The following is a 16,360-nucleotide window of genomic DNA, read 5'->3' as shown; positions in this document are numbered from 1 at the left end:
TTCATTTTATTTAATTGTTTATCATTAAAATACACTCGAAATGTGTTCTGCAGTGTTATTTTTTTCATTAAATTGGTTGCCGCCAAATGTAATGATGTCCTTACATAAGTATCTAAACACACTGCCTACACTACCGGTCAAACGTTTTAGAACACCCCCATTTTTCCATTTTCAATTTAAATTTAAGCAGTTCAAGTCTAGAGAATAACCTGCAATGATACAAAGGTAAGAGGTAATCTGACAGAGGTTAAAAACAAGTTTAGGTTACCAAAAACTGAAAAATAATGTACATTTCAGGGTTATATACTGCGTTACTACACCATCCTTAGCATTATTTGGCAGTGTTACGCACAGCTCCTGTGCATATAAGTTACACTGTATTCCTACAATATGCACATTGGTTGAAAGCTTATTGTCTTGGCTACCAGTGCGTTCCATTCTCAAACACATCCGATTTACAGTTTCCGTGTCGCCCGCCGTCTTTCAGAGCCTGGGGGGTAAACGCAGAGTCTGCTCGGTGGGATATTTAAGAATGCTTTCAAAAACAGACATGTTAATAGATAATATTTATCAATTAACTAAATGCAAAGGGAGTGAACAGAAGAAAAAATCTACATCAAATCAATATCTCATAACTGACTTATCCATCAAAATGGGGGGGGGGGTATAAAAAACACAATTCTCACATCAGAGAATGCTTCACAATGTCAGAAAGCTGAGAGTCTCAGCTTTCATGGGATACCAAACACTTAGCAAACAACACAACAGTGGAGAGTACACATGGGATTAAAGAGAAGCACACCTTTTAAGGGTACCAGAGGGGTTTGTCAGTTTAAGGGGTTAACTTTTGTTAAACAAAACAATTCCATTATTTATTTTTTATCTCCAATTGTTTATTTGTTCTAAGCTTTAATTTCAGAGTACACTGAGACATTAAACTGCTTAATTTTTTGGAAAAATGTAGGTGTTCTAAAACATTTGCCAGTAGTGTATATGTGCATGGAACAGTGCTTAACAAAACCAATTTGAGCATGCGATGGGGGAAAGGAAGAGCTCACACATTATCTGCAGATAATGGTTCAACAAGTGGGGAAAAAAGACCAAGAATGAGGGTGATATGAGAGAAAACTATTCTGCCATCTGTCTCTGTGTTGTTCTAACTGGTGTGCAGCTTTAAACTGGATATAGATTATAACAAAACAAAGAAACAGTTGTTGGGTTTGTGGTCTGTTAAGGACACATGAATTAAACTTCACTATCAAATGCATTCCACAGTGTGAAAAAAAGAAGTAAAAACAGAATGAGGTTATCACATTAAAAATAGGGATTCGGTGACTAGCATCTGCTCAGTCACTCAGTGTATTAAAACATACCTTGAGCTCCCCAAGTGAATCATATGCTTAGCTCCTGGGACCACAGTGTAATTACTGTGATATAGGGTGTGAGCAGCATAAATTTGCATACGCTCAATGACAAACACTCCTCTCCAAGAGACAGTCCTGGCGTCGCACATCAGGAACTACTGGTGCAAGGCATAAATCTCACAAGTACACAGCGCCAGCCACGGGTACTGTAATTACAAAAATCTATGAATTAGAAGCACTCTACATGGTAGGACTACAGTCCCCTTCAATTTCTCAATTGCCCATGTGTAGTGTCTGCCAGCCCCCTGTGGTCATGTATGAATGCACAGTGGAAATTATGATCCAGCTCCAACTTTGGTCTATAAATCTGTTCATTGGAGGTCAGGCTGTTAATCGCTTAATCATACCTTTCAACGGTCATATTTTGTCATCTTACAGGAGAGCTGCAAGCGTGCTCATCAAATTGCTAATCTTCCCATTGTTTATTTTCTCCCCAATACAAAATCATAGTTAAGCTATTCTCATTCTTGTATAGTGGGAAAGTTGACATGTCATTAATCCAGCCCTTTTGTTTGTCAGTACGGCCTCATAAGAAAAATATGAGGGGGGAAATAAAGAAGATTAAATCTCTTGCTTTAAAATTAACTGCTTTTTATTATAGCCATTAAACATTAAATACACATTTATTTGTAATTCTTAAGAAATCATTTTGAACTCAAGTGTACCTTGTTAAATTGCTTAGCTATGGAAATATACACAACTGATATACAATTAAACTAAATTAATTGGTAAAGAACAATGGAACAATCCACATATTGAGTACTAGTTTCCAGAAGAAAAATAATCATGTTTAAAATTATTTTGCTGGGGATTTGTAAGGCTGAATCATAAATTAAGTAATGAAATACAAAATCAATTTATTACAAAAATCTAATGTTGTGTGGGACTGAAAGGTTTCAGTTTGTACAGACAGAGACTAATGTATTCAACTGCAGCAAACAAACTGCATGTTAGCTGGTGTGTTGAAAAAAGTGCTATACTTAAACGTGAATCACATAATAAAATATCCATATTGTATAAGGAATATTAGACTGAATCCACATGCCATTGTCAAGGCAATAAATAATGAATTATGTTTTATTAGTTGTACTTTGTCATATATATTATTTCCTTTTCCCCATTTGTTTTCACTTCTCCAGTCTCAGGCCTACCATCCTTGTGTTATATGCGCTGCTGAAGACAGCAATGATATATTTCTTCCTATAATGTCTTAGTCAGTTCTTCTATGAAGTACGTGCGTGAACTTTGAATCGTGCTCAAAATACAACCTCATAATATGAAATGGTATGTACTGGGCCAGTGATTTGAAGCTCTGAATGACAGAAGCTGGAAGCAGAGAAAAATAATAAAAAAAACTAATGGGATAACAGGGTTAACAGACAGCAAATGTGTGGAATAGAAACGTATTTCATGGATTGATAAAGAATCAAAGGTTTAAAACCCAGCTGAGTTTTGACTCTTGGACATGAAAATGAAGTGAAATGGTTTTGAATTGGCTATGGAAGTGAAGCCTTATACTGGCTGCATGTGATAAGTGGTAAGTGATTTGTTCTGTGATGGAAAGGGGTGAGCGGGGGGGGGGAATGATTGATTGATTGATTGATTGATTGCAACCATGCATAAACCAGCATTAATACACGTGGAGGCATCAGACTACAGACTGATTAAGCAGATATAAAACTAGGGTTAGATCGCAAAGCTAAATGTTATTTTCAGATTTGCTTGTATTTAACAGTCGATCACTGAATATGAATGTTGATCTACCATATTTATACTGTAAAATTGTAATTATACATACTGTTGGTATATACACTCACCTAAAGGATTATTAGGAACACCTGTTCAATTTCTCATTAATGCAATTATCTAACCAACCAATCACATGGCAGTTGCTTCAATGCATTTAGGGGTGTGGTCCTGGTCAAGACAATCTCCTGAACTCCAAACTGAATGTCTGAATGGGAAAGAAAGGTGATTTAAGCAATTTTGAGCGTGGCATGGTTGTTGGTGCCAGACGGGGCGGTCTGAGTATTTCACAATCTGCTCAGTTACTGGGAATTTCACGCACAACCATTTCTAGGGTTTACAAAGAATGGTGTGAAAAGGGAAAAACATCCAGTATGCGGCAGTCCTGTGGGCAAAAATGCCTTGTTGATGCTAGAGGTCAGAGGAGAATGGGCCGACTGATTCAAGCTGATAGAAGAGCAACTTTGACTGAAATAACCACTCGTTACAACCGAGGTATGCAGCAAAGCATTTGTGAAGCCACAACACGTACAACCTTGAGGCGGATGGGCTACAACAGCAGAAGACCCCACCGGGTACCACTCATCTCCACTACAAATAGGAAAAAGAGGCTACAATTTGCACAAGCTCACCAAAATTGGACAGTTGAAGACTGGAAAAATGTTGCCTGGTCTGATGAGTCTCGATTTCTGTTGAGACATTCAGATGGTAGAGTCAGAATTTGGCATAAACAGAATGAGAACATGGATCCATCATGCCTTGTTACCACTGTGCAGGCTGCTGGTGGTGGTGTAATGGTGTGGGGGATGTTTTCTTGGCACACTTTAGGCCCCTTAGTGCCAATTGGGCATCGTTTAAATGCCACGGCCTACCTGAGCATTGTTTCTGACCATGTCCATCCCTTTATGACCACCATGTACCCATCCTCTGATGGCTACTTCCAGCAGGATAATGCACCATGTCACAAAGGTCGAATCATTTCAAATTGGTTTCTTGAACATGACAATGAGTTCACTGTACTAAACTGGCCCCCACAGTCACCAGATCTCAACCCAATAGAGCATCTTTGGGATGTGGTGGAACGGGAGCTTCGTGCCCTGGATGTGCATCCCACAAATCTCCATCAACTGCAAGATGCTATCCTATCAATATGGGCCAACATTTCTAAAGAATGCTTTCAGCACCTTGTTGAATCAATGCCACGTAGAATTAAGGCAGTTCTGAAGGCGAAAGGGGGTCAAACACAGTATTAGTATGGTGTTCCTAATAATCCTTTAGGTGAGTGTATATACTGTATATATTCAGTGACTATAGAAAGTCTACAGCCCCTTTCAAAAGTGTATCCTTTTGTTACCTAATAGCCTGGAATGAAAATTGATTAAAACTGTATTTTTTCCATTCATCTACACATCCTACCTCACAACTTCCAAGTGAAAAAAAATATTCTAGAAAGTGCAAGAAAGTGAATAAAAAAAAACAACCTGAAATTGCTTAGTTGGATAAGTTTCCACACCCCTTATAATATAATATAATATAAAAAATGTCCTTGAGTGGCCCAATCAGACCTAGAGACCTGTCCCCACAGACAGCTATAATGGTTGCTTCCACCAAGTATCAACTCTTGGAGACTTATCCAATTATGATATTGATATTTCAGTTTTGTATTTTTAATGTATATATTGTTCACAATAAAAAGTGTTTGCCTTTAACAGTGTGGAGGAGGGTGTGTAGATAAATGCAAAATAATCCTAGTTTAAATGCATGAAGCACTGACACAACAAAATGTGAAAACAATTTCAGGTGTAGACTTTCTATAGGCACCGTGTATGTATATATATGTATATATATATATATATATATATATATATATATATTTTCCTTTTCTCATTTCTTCAAATCCATTCACTTGGCAGATGTAATTATTCTGACAGAAAAAAAAATGACAGGTTAGATGAAGAGAACCCACCACGATATATATGAATAAAATCAAAGTGTAAGTTGCCAAAATGTCAAGCTGACTGAAACATCTGCAAATCGGAGAAAAAGCTGGCTGGCGCAAAGCACACTGTGACAGGCTTCACATTGTTTCTCCGGAGAAGCAGATAAGCGCAAAAAATATCATCATCGGTAGGTTGCACAGGTGGCTCTTACCACCCATGTATGATACAGACAGCCTTCACGAGAAGTTTAAAATAAATCTGGAAACTGAAAAGGGTTCACTAGAGCCCGGCAATTTGATGATACAAAAGAACATTGTTGCTAGAGAGGGGGATGGGGAATAGAGGATGTTAGGAAAATCAGAATAATTAATGTGCCTTCGTAGTCATTTTTTTTTTCTTTCTTCCTTCTTAATGAAGACAAGCACTTGGAGCCAAAAAATCTGAGAGCCTGTAAATACAGGAAGGCATCTAATAAATACCTACAGCTTGATACCATGAGGTTGCACAGCTTGCTTGGGGCTTACCCTCTGCCGCAGAAAGGCTCGAGCAGATCATCGGAGACTAATATTTCCCGGATAATTGGATCAGTAAATTAAATCCAACTGTAAACAGGAGAAGTAATAACATCTGATTCTTCACATCACAGAGAAATTAAATAATTCCTCAACCAGTAAAAAAAAAAAGACCAAGCAATTTTCACTTGCAGCAGCATAAGAGAACTGAGTACAGAAAAGGATAATTAGCCAAAATGGATAACAAATTGGATGGTTCCTTATGGAAATATCTAGTATGGCATAGAAAATAATATTGTCACAAGCGTAACACAGGTGCTTTCAGGTAGTTCGTTGATTGTTGCAAACGAAATGGGGTAAGGGACGCATTTTCCAGTAACAAGAGATACAAACCTTTAATCCATCCATGTTTAAAGGTTCAAATGTATTTTTCAAGTGCCCCTTTTTGTAATAGACGTAACTTCTGCTTTTTAAAATCTCTGATGGTTTAGCAGTACCGCACATTACTGATGAAGACTGATCCACACTCAGACCCGTGTGTATGTGGAAATCTTGTGTTATGTCCGTTTATAAAGGTATTACTTGAATAACATGACAACTCTTTGTTTCCTCATCACATGATCCCGTCACAACAAGTAACTCATAGTCGATTGAATCACTGCTACTCGAACAACAAAACCACAACCAAAAAGGTGGTATCTGGTTGTTTTTGCTCCACTCCTAGTTATCGTTTGTAAGTGACTGTAAACCATTATCCTTGCAGAAGTCTCAGAATGAGCACTGAAGCTGAAACTCTTGATTTCTATTCCACTTCCTCTACCTTAGTCCGGAAATGCATCTCTTGGCTCAAGTGAGTTTGAATTAGTGTTAGCCAGTCAAGGCACAGGTGGATTATTGAAACGTTTGGTTGCTGCATGCACAGGATGGATCTTAGCTTAAATGTACATCACTCCTGATTTTATTAATACAACGACAAGCATTGGGTGCCGTGAAGTTTTTTTCAGTCTGTGCACGGAAAAGCATGCATGCCCCCCCCCCGGCCTGTTACCAGCTGCATTCTATGAAGCACATATTGGTGGAAATTACAGAGTCGTTTTGAAGATACTATTTAAATACACCTGAGAATAAAAGTCAGAATAAACACGATGTGCAAAAGGTGTATTAACAAATGTATTACTCTACAAACGTATTGCAGATTTGTTTATTTTGTTACACTTGCTCTATGCATATTAAGGCAAAGCTTTTGCAGTCTGTCGTCTTCCGTTTTTCTCTACTGACTCCTAGCTGTCTTCCAGACACTATTTATGCAGGTTGCTTGTCAGTCTCATTATACATTGCACTGGGGTTTCGGGTAGGCGACTGCCGAGTTCAGCGTAGCTATTTCAAAACCTGTTTCCCTTCTTTGTGATTTCAATAATTTAGGTTCAGTCTGCCGGTGTTTCTAGGGTATTTGTCATGATGAAAAACAAGCCACAAGTCACCCTCCTGAGGGTACTCCAGGATGCTGGAGAATTAAGTGATATTTTGCCTTTGCTAAAGATTCTGTTTGAGCACCAGAAAAGCCAGGCTAAACCTTGATGTTATGACCTCGATGTTTTGCGGGGTGCAACTCTCCTCTCTCTGTCAGCTTCTGAAGGATGTGTCAGTATGGTTTTCTTTTGGTGCGCCGACATGTGACGCGGGCCTGAAATCGTCAGCCAGCTGAGAGGGCTTTCGGGCTGTGCATCGACGTGCTTTCGCTTTCCTGCCATCGCCACTTAAAATGTACAGTCAGCTTTTCAGAAGTCTAGTCAAATGTCTCGTTGTTTGCCACCGCGGCCATTCCGGAAGGGAAATATCACTATCGCCGTCTCAGAATCACGGATACTGCATGTGCAACAAGTAAGGATTCAAAGAACAGACCAATGAAGCTTCGAAGCCATTCCTGAACTGGAATAAATGAACCGGCCTCCCATGGGGAAAGCCAAACATCTATTAAGTGCTATCGATGCAAACAACTTTATTTCTGAGTCTTATTAGCACTGAACCCCCCTCCTACATACACATAAATGCTAACCACTTCAAAGTTTGCCCCAAAAAAATGCCAGGGCATACAATAATTACAATTAATCTATTTATAGTTTACATACTACAAAAGCAGGCAATATCAAGCCGTTTGATGGTATTATACAGAGGGGAACAGCTTCTTTGTCCTTTTAGGAGAAGAAAACAGAAGCAACGGCCTCCATTTAAAGAGCCCATCCATCCACTCACAGGCAAAGAGGGGATCAATCCATCATGCCTTTAGAGACCTGCCAAACTATTGTCATAATATCTCTATATTTGCGCCACTAATTTGTTTCTTAAGTACCCTACGGACTGATTATGGGTTTCAGCACTGCGGGACGTCCAGACAACTCCCGAGCACCTGACTGGGTCTGAATAACTGAAGGTCAAAAATGCAAAGGGGGTTATTTGTTATTATCAAGAACGGTAATGTCCCCCCAGATCTCTCTCCTCATTCCTAAGAATCGCAAACAACAAAGCCAGCCCTGATTGTTTAGATATTTTATTGAATAACCCATCCCTATCTGACCTCATCTCCATCTCTTTTCATACTCTTCCTTTAGGACTCCATGTAAATAACGGTGCTTGTCCTGTGGAATTTATTATCCTTAAAATCGCATCAATTTATACATTTTTGAACCAACAGGTGAAGCTCAAGGAGATGTCCCTATCCGCGGCGAGAGTTTCGAATTCTTTGTGTGGATCTCAGCCTTGAAAAATTGAATACTAACTTGCGGGCAAAGATTTTAAAGGCTTTCGACCATCCTGGAGGGGGAAAAAAGGTTCTATAGTGGTTACATTTTTAATCACAGAGCATCAGGAATATACTGTCTAAGAATTTATAGCAGAATTTGAAGAAGAGAATTAGGGCAGGGATTTTAAATCAAATACAAAGGGCTTTAATAAAATACAATCTATGTAGTATAACATCCATTGAAGTTTCCTAATGACTCTCAGGTTTTGTCTCCCCTGATAACTTGCCATTAAGGCAGTGAAGAAGATACAGCACAATGAGAATGTGCTGCTTTTGAGAAAACATTTATGATATTCTGCAGTTCATAGATGGAAACAAAATGCAATTGTAATTGGTCCCTAAGCTGGTAAAGCTGGAAAGGTGAAAATAGAATCTGCAATATTAAAATACCATCATCCAGAGCAGATCAATCGCAGCAAATAGGCCTAGGTCATGTGCTGTGATGTATTTTGAGAAAAGAAAATACAGTCCAAGAATACTTACCTTGACAAATACTTACATCCCAGTACAGCGGTAATACATTTTTGGAAAACTAGTTCTTAAGCACAGCACCGATCCATTTCCTACCCTTAGTTGAACATCTATATTTAATTTGAGTGAAATACATATATTACAGTGGCAAATATAGATTGAACCTATTGTAGCTCAAACCTGAGCTCCATATCTGAACCGTATCTGCTCTTTATATTGCTCCCAAGAGAAATGTCAACTGACTTAAGTTATTTCTAGAGCTTATGATCATCTGGACAGATATCTTCACTTTCCACAGAGCTGGTACAGCAAAGACATGCACAGTGCAAAGTAGTCCATGCCCCCGTCTTAATCCCAGTATGCAGGAGCTGCCCTCAATTGTGTTTGAGCTATAATGACAGCAGTTTAGGAACACATACACAGAACGATTCTGTAGGATTCTTGCAAAAACATCTTGGATAATTGCGAAGGCACAATCTTTATAGATTCTTGCAGATGCCATGCAGGACTCATGTAGGAATCCCAAAGGGAAGATCCTGCAGGACTTATTTCACGGAGGAAAATAAAGTTTACTGATGAAGTACTATTTTTAATCTGAATATTGAACGTATTGTTCCTTCTGAAGTATAAACATACATGTTAATTTTTAGCAAGCTATACCCTGAAAATATGTCAAATTACAAATCCCAGTGAGTGATGGTAACAAGTTAGAAATGTAGTTTAATCACTTTTCACAATATTGAAATGCACAGTAAACCTATTTCAATATGCTTTTATGCAATCAATTTTTGTAAGATGGTTGCAAACCATGTATTGTACTTTCCAGATAAATTTAAAAAGCCTGTCCTCAACTGCAGCCAATGTATTTATGAAAGAAAAGGAGAAATCAAAAATCTCCTAGTGGTTATCCATGGGATTCAATACATGGCATTTCTTGCTTCAGCCCTGCTTGGAAAATAAATGTAATACTCAGAGAATATACAAAGCTGTCACTTCTGTTCCCTTTGACTTGCAGACTTTTCAATTGCAGGTTAAAACAACCAAGGTCCTTCAATTTAGCTTCCTCCTATTTCTAGCCTGAAACCAATTAGCATTATTGGGTCTGCCATATCATTCATTCTCATCATTAAATATTAAATCAAGCTGCCTCTTTGAATGTCCACATAACCACATGTAATATCACTCAATATAATGTTAATGGGAAGAAATATGGAAATTATCATTGTGCAAATGTTAATAAAATAGAACCAAACATAATAAAAAATGTCAAATCCACCAGACACTGTCTTTCCCAATGGATAAATTAAGTGCCTTGTATCTCAGGGTCAAGAGCTGCTTTGCTTTGGACAGGCTAACAGGTTTACAGGTCCTCTGTGAGGTAATTATATATATATAAAACAAAATCCATTGGCTATCCCAGTGGCACAGCACTGTGTCCTTCCACACTTTCACTAATGGTGTCACATTAAATAAACCCCAGGTATCTGTTTCAAGCCACTCGGTTTAAAGCACAGCTGAAAACAGTGGTGTGAATAACTATGTCTACTGGTATATTTACATAACTTTGTATCTGTGCAAGAGTTATTGATCAAATGTCTCTCTTCATTCATGTTTTTTCCTCACAGTCAATGTTCTATAAAAATGGCACCAATAAACACAGGAATATACACATCATCTAGTATTTTATAAAGTCAATATTTACATATCGATACTGGTAGGTAGACAGACAAAAAATATATATATATTATATATAGATAGATGGAAATTATGTTCTCGATCATATGTGCCATACTATGAAATGATCAAACTTCTCCTAAAGTGCCTGGAGATTCAAAAGACCCTGGCAGAGGAACCACACCAGACAGACACTCAACTAAATTAAAGGTCCCCAGCCTCTGAAAAAAACAAGTTTGTTTTAATTAAAGTACCCCCCCAAGACACTCCAGGTGGTTTCTTTACTAATACACCAAAGAGGCCAACGACAGGCTGATCCCTGAAGCCTGTCCTACACTGAAGCCATTAACACCCAGCAGACAGGACCAACAAACTGCAGGGGAAACGCACTGAAAATTGACACCAGGCCAATCTCAAACACCTTTCCAGGAAAGGCATCGAAAGATGTAAAAAGCCTGTAGCAAGATCAAAGTAGTTAATGCCTATTTCCCCCCACCCCCAATGTTATCTCTGTCGAAGACTGTGAAGGTTAAAGATTAACCTCAAACATTAGTGCCCTCAATGATATTAAGCTTTGTGGTTGCCATCTACTACTCTAGTTCAGTACATTGTATTTAATGTACTATCTAATTTCCAGGTGTAAGGTTGGACTTCTGCAGTAATTATATTATATTATTGCTCTTCTATGGCATCAGAAAATTTCAGCCCCTTTTAGTAGCATGGTCAATGGGCATCATTAAATGACATATTGCATGGGTAGAAGTACAAAGCCAAGACCAATTTCCAATTGCCTGCTATTCATAACCTGAGAACTTTACGGCACTAACTGGAAAATAAATTTAAAATAGAAGAAAGCCACCAGCAGGTGCTTTTAAAGGGCCTGGAATTCAACAGATGTGTAAAATCTGTTGCTTTGTTTAGTGAGCTCAGAGTGTAGAGATTGGGATACTTGTCTTGGAATCTAAAACATGCTTTCATTTAAAGTGCGTTGCTATTAGACACATACCAGAAGCTTTGGAAAGCAATTGTGAACCAAGGCTACCAGCGATATGTCCCTCGGAGCTGCTAATAGTGGCGGTGCACCTGTGAGAATAATGAGACACACATTTACACTGCTCAGAGTTTCCTTTCAATTAGCTCCGAAGGAAAGGGGCAAAATACAGCCTTCAGCCATTTAAATATCTCATTGCTTTCATCCAGGTGCCGGCATAGGAAAAGAAAGAGGCCAGACAAAATGTGCTTAAAGAGAGAAGGGTGGACAGAATTGCTGATAAGGCATATAAGGAAAGATATATATGGTTACTTTCACAAAAGCAAGAAAAAGTCCCTGCAGCCTTGTCGGTGCCCTGCAAAAAGAGCATGAGGCAAATTAATGCATTGAGTGCACCCTTAAAATAGAGCTACACCTTTTTTTTTTTTTGCATGCTACTAGTCCCTAACTGCTGTTGCTTTACACCCAAAGACATAGACATCCTTTTCCATGCAATATACTATCTACCACTATAGTGAAAATAGAGGTATATGTAAGCACTAGGGGTTGTCATGTGACCTCTGTTATACATCAACATAAACCAACCAAATCAAGTTCTGAATCTCTGTTCTACACTGTGACACTATGCCCCATTCTTAGCCTTAACAAAAGCCAGAACCCCAAACCTAGCCAACAAAATCTGACCCTACGCATAATCTGTAGCAATAACCATCTTAGCTCACTCCAAGCAAAATAAAAATCCACACTGGTCATCAAACTTAAAACTCATGAGAACTGTAGCTATGTTTATTGCAACAGTACTCTTACCTTGACCTTTATCATTAATTGAACCTCACCAACCTCCTGCTCTCTTCCCGTAAAAACGTAACATTTCCAGAGACCAGCTGACCACAGACCGCAGCTTGAAAACCTCTGGTATGAGGGATAATAGTTTCAAATAACTATGTTAGAAACAATTAGACTTAAGTGGTAACATGTCTTTATTTATTAAACATTTACTTAAACCAATGGTTAAGGCAGCATTCTTGGTAGGATTTAAGGAAAATTTCCAGGTGACCCAATAATTATGGTCACCAGTGTATAATTCACAGTGTCAGTATTCCTCCATAAATGATCTACCCCTGTCTACCTGAAACAGTTTACAGCAATGCCAGTTACACCCATGTCCTTGGCATAGTATCGGAACTGGCATTTATATAATTAAATTCAGATGTTAAAGCCTCATTTTACACCAGCAGGCAACTATCGTCCTCATTTGAACCCACTGTTCTTTCCAAATATGGAACTATTGTTGATTTTAACAAGATCAGAGACAGAGACAAATATTCAAGACTTCTCTCTTCGCTTTACCAAACAATTGTGTGTTACACTTCAGATCAGAATAAATAGCATTTATAAATTCTTTATGACCTGGAATATATTGATAAGGTTAACTACATGTTATTACCAGTCAGTTGTTCTGGTATATAAAGTGTATGTAAATTAATACTTAAACCTTAATATATTGCTTATTATATATTTATAAATGATTTTATTTGTAGCCAAACTGTTATCCAAACAATTATTATTTTTCCTCGGCTTGCTATAATAAAATAATTAAAAAAAAAAAAAACAGCTACCACCTGCTAATGTGATGAAAGACAATCAGATACATCTAAAATTAATATATGCCAAGCCATTGAAATGCAGCATTTCAAATATGTGAACTTCAGAAACTTTAGAAACAAACTACATGTGGGGTTTGTAAGGAAATGTAGGAACGTTGTATAAGAACACAGATGGCAAATATTATTTAAAGCTCCTAAGGCTCAAATCCATTAAAAGATTTAATTGAATGTCAACAAGTTTCCACTATGGAACAGTGACCACTGTTCTGTTGAAGCTAAGGTGTTACCAAGGTGCTCTTAGGTGTGGACAGATCGGTGAAAATAACACAAACTGAAGGGTGGGAGTGGTTACCTGAGTGGTGACAGGTAACTTGAGCTCAATTCTAACAGTATAAAATAGTTAGCTGGACAAGGAGAGGAGCGTTCATATAAGACCTTTCTGTCCTTCCATAGCTTTCCTTATGGAGAGGGTATGGTCACATGTTCTTCCACTAAATTCAGGTGAAATGTGTAGCACTGCAAAGAGCTGGAATCGCCTTCATGGTCTTTGCCAATTATTAGTCTATACATGTAATATACCTGTATCCTGAAATCAATACATGCTCTGTTATGCTCACTTATCTTGGAATACATACAGTGACATGCAACTAAGAAGTGAAAACCAATTCCCTGCTGGAATTCCTACTACACTTTTAAGTAACTTGCAATTATGAATTCCTTTTTTCAGACATGCAATGAGATGTGTTCATGGATGACATTTTGAATGGAGAAATACATTTCGGTGGATGTACGCACATTACTTGCTCCTGGTCCAGGGTGAGTTATACGGGTTGTGGCGGAAATAATATCAGTTAAGCAATGTGTGTTATTATAATCAACTTTGGCCGCATCAGTGTTTGAAACATCACCCTGTTGTTAGTTATATAAGAATCCAGATATTTTTAGAAAAGGCAGACAAAACATGGGAGGTATGAGTGAAAGGTGCACTGCAATCAAACAGAACCCATGGTTTGGTGCTTTTCTTGTTGCAACCCACATTTCTTCAGGCTATTTGGTAAATTCAGCTGCATGATTAATATGCTGTTTGTTACTGTGACTAAGCCATATCATGTACCTGTGAAGACAGGAATTGATCTCTCTGGAAAAGTAACCTATGGAAACAACCGCTAACATTATATTTCATCTCCCCAAAGTAGTTAGCAACTCTAGTTACATTTGGGTTCAGAAACTGCATAATAAGTTTCCCTCACGGGGGAAATCTGGAGCACAGACATTTTGTATTCCAACAACATGGAATGAGTTTTCAATTAAATACTCATAATTTGAATGAATACACATTCACATTAACTGATGTTACTCTGTATATCAGATCAGGTATCCTTAATAAGGGTGGCAATCTGCAGCTACCTGATCCAGCAACAACCTTTATGAAAAACTAGATTTATTTTATTTTAAGTTGATTTATGTCACAGAACAGAAAATATAGTGGCTGTTTAATGATGTGTGCTTAATCAAATTAAATGTAATGCATACAATTACCAAACCATATCTGAGAAATAGATTAGAAATTACATCATGGAGCCATGTTTAAAAATCTTTTAATTTACCTGTTGTACTATTTCAAGTGTTGCCATGGATGTTGTTTCAGACTTCATGTCAGACTAATATGTAATTAGATTATGATTATTTGTAATAAAAATTGGAAATACAAATAAAATGTATGTTTCATTTTGTTGTTTTTTGGTATAATCATATTCATGGCTGCTGTTTTGGATCTGGTCTAGTCTGATGGGGGAAGCGTTTGATTATAGTCTGGGAAATACCTTGGAGCATGTACAGCAATTAATTTATCACAGATAAAAGCAAACCTTTTTAATATAATAATCAGTTTATGTACAAGGTCGAGTGCTCATTGAAATCAGCATGTTTGAGGAAGGATTTGTTGAGGTAAGACCAGTCCAAGGGTTCTGTAACTCTGAAAAAGGAAATCTGTGACATGAAACCACATTTTAGGGAAGGAATATAACACTTACTGGATAATCCACAGAAAACGATCAATAGTAGTAGTCGTAGAATAGTAGTATTAGTTAGGTACTAAAAGTTTACTTAGATACTGAAACTTAATACATAAGAAGAAAGTGTATAATTTTAGTCTGCTACTAAGCATGACTGAGCAACTACACTATCCACTGCTGGTACAGTATACATATAGAGTGGTTAAGGTTCTTTGAACTCTAAGCACTAAAGTGCCTATAGAAAGTCTTGAACTTTTGAACTTTTTTCACAATTTGTTGAGTCAGTGCCTCAGAGTTTCATGCATTTAAATTTGGATTTTTCCCCCACTTATCTGCACACCATATTCCACACTGTTCAGGGGAAAAAGGATTTGTTGTGGAAAAAATATATATATTAAAAATGTCATAATTGGATAAGTCTTCACCCCTCTGAGTTAAAACTCAGGCGCAGGCACCTCAGGCGCAGGCAATTACAGGTTGTTGTCATGCTGAAAGGTGAACTTCCATCCCAGTTTCAGCTTTCTTGTAGAGGACAGTGGGTTTCCCTCAAGGACATTTCAGTACATCCATTTCCCCTTCTTTCCTGACAAGTGCCCCAGTCCCTGCCCATGAGAAACATCCTCATAACCTGATCCTTCAAATGGCATTTAATATGGGCTTCCTTGAGTATCATACAGACCAGATTTGTGGATTGCTTGGGATATTGTTGTCACATGCACACTTTGACCAGTTTTGGCCATAAAAGTCTATAGCTCTTACAAACTTGCCATTGGTCTCTCTGATCTGTCTCCTTCTTGCACAGTCATTCAGTTTTGATGGATGGTCTGATCTAGGCAGGGTCTTGGTGTTGCCATACACCTCCCACTTCTTAATAATCATCTTGACCGTGTTCCAAGGGATAGTCAAGGCCTTTGATATTCTTTTCATACCCATCCCCTGATCTGTACCTTTCAATAATTTTGTCCCGGAGTTCTTTTGAAAGCTCCTTGATGCTCATGGTTGACTGTTTGCTTTGAAACACACTGCCCAGCGGAGGGAACCTACAGGAACTGATTAATTTATCCTGAAATCATGTGAATCATTATAAATGAACACATGTGTGAATTTGGAGACTGCTCACACCTGAGTTAATTTAGGATTGCAATTACAAGGGGGGTGGACACTAACTAAGATATTTCAG

This window comes from Amia ocellicauda, chromosome 18 (genome assembly GCF_036373705.1).
Source record: "Amia ocellicauda isolate fAmiCal2 chromosome 18, fAmiCal2.hap1, whole genome shotgun sequence".
NCBI classification, from domain to species: domain Eukaryota; kingdom Metazoa; phylum Chordata; class Actinopteri; order Amiiformes; family Amiidae; genus Amia; species Amia ocellicauda.
This window is presented reverse-complemented; position numbering follows the sequence as displayed.